Source organism: Dama dama, chromosome 21, assembly GCF_033118175.1.
Source record: "Dama dama isolate Ldn47 chromosome 21, ASM3311817v1, whole genome shotgun sequence".
Taxonomy (NCBI): Eukaryota; Metazoa; Chordata; class Mammalia; order Artiodactyla; family Cervidae; genus Dama; species Dama dama.
This window is the reverse complement of record NC_083701.1, coordinates 56904930-56912627: the sequence shown is the minus strand read 5'-3', so window position 1 is coordinate 56912627 and position 7698 is coordinate 56904930.

Here is a 7698-nt window from a genome sequence, read left to right as displayed (position 1 = left end):
GTGTATGCAATCTATAAAAAAAAGAGATATATCTATTTTAATATTTTAAATCTATAGAATTTTATTTAAATGTATTTTTAAGAAATATAATCTTATCTATAAAACAGTAAACATATACTAAGAATAATTCTGTATATTTCTGTTTATGCCTTTCCTCTTAAATATCAATACCTAATGCAGCTCCTGGTGTTTAATAGCTATTTATTCAATATTTTAGAATGAATCAATGAATATTTTTCTCACCAAATATCAGCTAAAAGTGACAGCAATAAGCCAAGCCATGCTTTACATTTCTTTTCATGTTATTGGAAGTTGAAAACATTTAGAGCAAAATCCAGATGAACATTTTCATAGACTCCTAATAAGCAATTTTTGAAACCAAGCATCACCCTGACGTCATAATGTTGGCAAATATTTCATCACTGAAGGAAATGTTAGCTTGTCCTTAATGGAGACGTGAGGGTGTCATTGCTTTACAAATGGTGCAAAATTTACAAAACTGAAAGACTATTTCTTATATCACCGCTAAAGCTCCCTCCATCCCAAACCTCATTTCCTAACTGACTAATCATTTTCTACTTCTCTGAGGCTATCCAAGGAGGTTCATCTTACATTCTTTCCACTGGAATCAGTTTTTCAAATTTGCTCTTGAAATACTGGAAGAGTTCAAAGTAGCCAGGATAAAAACCGGTTCCTTGTAGCATTCCAGTAGTTTATTCCTAATTAGATACAGAAAACAAGCAAGCAAAAAGAAAATCCGTTGGCATCTATACTGTGTATCCTCAAGACAGGTTGAGTCATTTTATTTTTAATGAGCATCACCTTGATATCCTGAAATATGCTTAGACCTGGTGAGAGTGCTCGCCTGGTATTAGTACTTTTCATTTGTTTTCTTGTTTCCAGATTTTAAAGGCAGACATAAACCTCTGATGAGTTAGCATGTTTTCTTAGGCAACTGCGATGCTTCCCTGAACACTGCCTCTGAGCAAACAGTTAATTTCTGGGTCGAGTCTCATGCTGTTGTTGAGCAACAACCTGTAGGTCTCATTAAAAAGTGGTCTGGCAGGTCCTGTAGAGATTTCTATCCGATTTCCTTCAGCCTCCATGTTGGTGAATTTAGGTGAAAAGGCATGATGGCAAAGAAGGAGGCTGTTTGGGGGAGCATGGGCAAACATCATGGAATGATGAGAGATCTTAGAGGGATATCGTGAGGCATTCTTTTTTCAGCACAGAAAATAAATGTGAACCTTGATTTAGTGTAATGGGGTGGTAAGAGTTTTCCAAGGAGAGGTGACTATATTTAGAAAGGGAATCTCAGACTCCTTAGGATTATGAGTACCAAGAATTAAAATGAACTTTGTCACTATTGCCAGTTTTGTGAGAGAAAGATGTTCCTGGTGGAGCACAGATGGCACGTTCAAACGAGACTCTGATTATGCCAAGAGGTTAGTATGCCTGAAAGGATTGCTTATTGATCTGTGCATAGGACCTCAAGAGAACTAGCAAGGAATATTGATTGATCTATGAGTAGGATGCCTGGAGAGCTAGCTATGAAGAAGAATGCATAACTCTCTAAAGCACCTGAGAAAATCAAAGCAACTTGAGATACACATCCAATATAGAAATTATTTTAATCCCTCTGGTTTCTTCTGTTCTCTATCTTAAAATAACTGGAAGAAATTGCATCTGTTTAAAATGTAGCACACAAAATTAAATTAAAATTAAATTAAAAACATAGAACGTTTGGAAACAGTGTTCAATTAAGAAATATTTGCAGTAGGTTCTCATTAGTTAGACATTCTATACAGAGTAGTATATATATATATATATATATATGTCAATCCCAGTCTCCCAATTCATCCCACCATCCCTGTTTCCCACCTTGGTATCCATACGTTTGTCTGTATGTCTGTGTCTCTATTCCAACTTTGCAAATAGGTTCATCAGTACAGCAGAAACTCACACAACATTGTAAAACATCGATACTCCAATAATTTTTTTAAAAAAGAAATATCTGCAGGCAAAATTAAGAAAAAATATACAGGAAGGGCAGGAATAGCAAGAAAAGGAAATCCATAAAAAGTGATAGCCAGATTTGCTTCAGAAGCAAAACCAAACTGTGATACTCTAAAGTATGTGCTTTCACAGGGCTCACTTCCCCTAAATGACAACCTCTATATTTAGGGGTATGTGGCCAGTTAAGACTGTCTTCTTCAGCACCCAATGGAGAATCAGAATACAAAGGATAAAAAGAAGCTTCACAGTAAACTCTGTCACCTCTACCTAAATCTCTCATGGTCTCCAAGAAGCAATATATCTCTCTTCCTGTCAGCAAACCTTACATGTGCAGCATAAACTTTAAGAATATAAAATATTTGGGTCTCTTGAAACTGAGCTTCCCTAAAGACCATAAGCATTTTTAGATTTCTCGTCACTAGTAATTAAAATTCATTTAGCGATTCTGAATATATTAAGTAACAGAAAATAAACTTAAAATGCAAGTTTTTGATCACACGTACAGTAAAATCTCAGAGGAGAAATCAAACTCTCACCCAGAAAACTCAACTTGTGAAATTTCTTTCAAATCCTCTTAAAAAGTCTTGCTTACTTTAAAATGTAATTTGGAATATAAAGATAGATATAGCTTATATATCTCCTAAAATATTTTCAAATACTGTTTTTCATTCAAATTTCCCCATTTTTTGTAAGCAGTTACTGTTTTGTTTACTCAAATGAAACAGAAAAGTCAAAACCTTGATGTAATGATTACATAAACACCGTGGCCATAGGGAGAAAAGTGGTTAATCTTTCACTATGATCATGGTTTATTAATTTCTTCATTTAGTTCTGCCTGAATTTGTTTTATAAATTAAGGTTATGTTATCAATTATAAAAAACGTTGGAATTGCATGTCTACTTAGGGAATTGACCATTTTATTACAAAGTATCTCTATCTTTAGTAATGCTTCTTGCCTTAAAAACCCATTTTAAAGTGTATAATATAGCAGAGCTACCTAAGATGCCTTTTGGTTAGTAAACACATAGTTTATCTTTTCCTATGCTGCTTTTAACCTTTGTGTCATTATATTTAAGGTGTGTCTCTTACAGGCAACATATCCTTGAATTATATAGTTGTTGTTTTGTTGTTTTTAATTCACTCTTGGGATTTGTATTTTATTTTTATTTTATTGGTTGTTTTAATTCTATATTTCATATTTGATTGGTTGCTATAGATTAATGACTGGGATATTTGAATTTAACTTTACCATCTTACTATTTGCTTTCCATTTGTTCAACTGGTTTTTCTTCCTTTTTCTTTTTTTTTGCCTTCTTTTTGATTAATCAAGTGTATTTACTATTTCACTTTGCTTGGTGAACTTGTTGGTTATACATTTTTTTATTACCTTTCAGTGGTTGTCCTAGAAATTATCACCTATGACATTTTAGAATCTATTATAAATGAATACTTTTACCATTTACCAGCAAGGAGCTTAGAATATATTTACTCTATTTACCCTTCCCCAGCTTCTGGTGGCATTATTAATTCCACATTTATTTAAACTCACAGGTCACTATTTACTGTTGTTTTATGGAGTTAATATTCATTTGTATTTGCATGTTAGTCTTTTCTGTGCTCTCAGCATACTTAAATTTCGTGTCTGTAACTAGATTGTCAGCCCCTTATGCAAGACTTATTTGTCTTCTTTACAATAATACTGTTTTCAGTCTCCTCTGTCTCATCTCTTACCACTACCCTGAACAACGTAAATTCTAGCTTTAAAACACTGTTTCCCAACTCTTGGCTCATCTTATCATCTAGCAGGTTAGCTTTTATTTTGGTGTCTTTGCTGGTGTTATTCCTTTTCCTCCCAACATCTCCTCTGTCCTTCAGTTTTTTAAGTCTTACTGTGTCTTCCAGATTAGCTCATATGTCTCTACCTCACAGACAAGATGCCCCATACTTTGACCAGATCTGGAGGGTATATCTCTCCTCTGTGACATGAATTTCAACCAATATATACTGGTTGAAAGTTAATAAGACCATCTCTCTAGTAGACTTTGAATTTCATGGTACTAAGTGCTTTTTGCCTTTGAACTTAGGTTCTGTGTTTGGCACGTTTTAGCTTTCTATGGCTACTACTATAACAAGGGCTTCCCTAATCGCTCAGACTGTAAAGAATCCGCCTGCAATGTGGGAGACCTGGGCTCAATCCCTGAGATGGGAAGATCCCCTGGAGAAGGGAATGGATACCCACTCCAGTATTCTGGCCTGGAGAATTCCGTGGACTGTATAGCCTACGGGGTTGCAAAGAGTTGGACACAATTGAGCGATTTTCACTTTTCACTATAACAAAGTACCACTAACTAGGTGGCTTAAATAACAGAAATGTATTGTCTCATAGTTACGGAGTCCAGAAGTCCAAAATCAAAGTGTTAGCAAGGTTGGTTCATTCTGAGGCTGTGAGAGAAGGGTCTGTTTCAGACCTTTCTCCTTTTCTTGTGGATGGGCATCTTCATGTTCAGATATTTTTCTTATATGAATTATTTTCTAAATTTCCCTGTTTATAAGGAAACCTGTAATACTGGATAAAGCCCACTCTAATTACCTCATTCTCACTTAGTAAAGAGTTTACCCCCCCAAGTAAAGTCACGTTCTTAAAAACTGAGGGTTAAGACTTCAGTGCATGGTTTCAAAAAGGATGTGGTTCAACCCATAATGGCTTGTAACAGATATTCAATTATTGCAAGTGGCATCATTGATTAGGGGAATGAGGAATTTGTGTCACCTATGGAGACAGAGTTCATAAATAACCAGTAATCTGTATTTGTGCCAAATGGACTCATATTTCAGTTTATGCATAAAAGTTGTAGACAATGTATGATTAACAAAAAGGTTAGAAAAATGATATAGCTATTTGAACCCTCCATAATAATTAATATAATTTTTAAACTTAATTTAAATGAAAAAAGTTTTATTTGTAACACTTCAATTAAATTCACCATGTGGATAGACATATAAAAAATAATCTTTAATTACCAAAATATTTATTTTTTACTAAATGCATTTCTCTAAACAATCAGAAGCAAATGATTTTTAAAATATGAAAGTTTGAGTTTGCTCACTAGAGGGAGCTATATGTCACCCTAGTGGTAGTGTAGCATTGGTTGCTCAGTCCAGTTGGACTCTGCAACCCCATGGACTGTTGCCCTCCACACTTCTCTGTCCGTGGAATTCTCTAGGCCAGAACTCTGGAGCGAGTAGCCATTCCCTTCTCCAGAGGATCTTCCCAACTCAGGGATCTGTACATAGTATTAGTAACTTAAAGAGCAGATGAGAATATTTTCTAAATATAAACATTGAGAGGAACTAAATTCATAAAGTGAGAAAATCAGGAATAGAGGCACAGTAAGAATAACTCAGATTTTAACAAATTCACCCAGTTTACATTTTTAGAACCTCTCCCACATCAGAGAACACTCTCTAGGTATATTGTAGGCCATTAAATAAGTCTCCAAAAAAATTGAAACAGTTCAAGACATACCAAGCATGTTCTCTGAGTGCAATGAAATTATATCTATAACAGAAAACTTCTTAAATATTTGGTAAGTAAATACCCTTCAAAATAACTCATGTAGCAAAAAAGAAATCAAAAAGAAAATTGAAAAATATTTTGAAGTGGATGAAAAGGAAAACACTTCCTATTAAATCTTACGGGGTGCTAATAAAGAAGTACTTAGAAATATTTGGAACTAAAAACCCTTATTAAAGAAAAGAACAAGGTTCTCAAATGGATGACTTCAGCTTCCATTTTAAGAAACAAGAAAAATAGAAAATCAAATTAAACCCAAAGTAAGTAGAAAAAAGTTAAATTATACTATAAAGGTCAGATTGAGATAAAGAAAATCAATGAAATCTTATACTGGTTTTTTGAGAGATCAATAAACTTAATATGAACAAACCTCTAACTAGATAGATCAGATGAACAGAAAAGAGAAGAGGAAAGACAGAAAAACTCAAGACAGGGATGGGAGAGATGACATCATTACAGACTCTATAGAGCTATTGTCAAGCTACAGTTAGGAATCCGGTTTTTCTAACCTACAGATTAAAAGAAGAATATCTGACAACTGGTCTTTCCCATACTGACCTCTGTAGGCAAGGTTTGAGGCTCTCTCTTTGGGGCCTCTATAGCATTTTTCCACCTACTCCACTGTATTCTGAATTATCTCTTTATGTATCTGACTGTCATCCTAGACAAAGAGCTTCTGCAGGCAGATGCAAATACTTGAAAATATGAAGGTGTAAAATACTCTAGATTGTATGAGGCATACCACAGAAGAAGAATGAATACTAGCAGAGCCGGGCTTCACTGGCGGCTCAGAGAGTAAAGAATGAATACTGGCAGAGGCAGCAAGCCCACTTTGGGTGAGTTCTTGGGGGCACAGCCTGATAGCTCCTCTGAAAGAAAAGACCATTCAGACATAGCAGAAGGGAGCAGCTGGATCTCTTTTATGCCTTTCACCTCTAATTTGCTTTTTCTGCTGATTCCTGAGATTGAGCATCTTGTTTTGACCACCTGTGTTTCCTCTTGGAGCTGACTGTGGCTCAGATCAGGAGCTCCTTATTGCAAAATTCAGACTTAAATTGAAGAAAAAGTAGGGAAAACTACTAGGCCATTCAGATATGACCTAAATCAAATCCCTTATTATTATACGGTAGAAGCGACAGATTCAAGGGATGAGATCTGATAGACAGAGTGCCTGAAGAATTATGGAAGAATTATGGGTAGAGGTTCATAACATTGTCCGGGGGTGGTAAGCAAAACCATCCCCAAGGAAAAGAAATGCAGAAAGGCCAAGTGGTTGTCTGAGGAGGCCTTACAAATAGATGAGAAGAAAAGAGAAGCAAAAGGCAAAGGAGAAACGGAAAGATATACCCAACTATTCCTTGCCACACATTCTTTTAATCTTATAAAAAGCTGCATAGAATACTTTCTCACAATTCTAAAATTACTTCTATATCTGTGATTACATGTTCTCTCAATCTTAGTGTTGAACATTTTTGCTTTCTCTATTTCCTTATCTGATTGCATTTTAAAATATATCTTATTGCACCTTTCAAAGTACCAGCTTTTGTATTTATTTACCTTTTCTATATTATTTTTGCTTGGTTTGACTTTTTCCACCCAGGCTTTAAAATAAGTGCTAAAATTATTACATTTGTGTTGACACAACACTTTTAATTGAAGATTAGCTTTTAGATCTAAAATATTGATGTGTCCCTATAAAACAAAAGGCTAAACTTGCTCGGAGGAATCAGCTATTTATTAAATACCTTCTGTGTATGCAATACCTGCCAGTACTAAACATCCTCAGCTTCCCTAGGAAAGCTGAAATATCTCAAGAGGGAGGTAAACAAATGAAAGGCCTGCTGGCTATGTGAACTCACAATACCATTTTTGTAACTTCTCACTGTGTCCTAGTTTTTTCACTCAACTCAAGTTAAAATTGAGCAGCATAGAAAAAGCAATTCCTAGCTATTAATTAAAGAAACACATACATGAAGACTTTAGGCATGACCAAAGTGAAGTAAGAATCTCCTGTCTCTAAGAATCTTCTCTCTTTGTTGTGTTTTTTCCCCACATATTTTATATTTTACTCTCAGTAGTATTTTGAAAACAAATTCATTCTAAACAA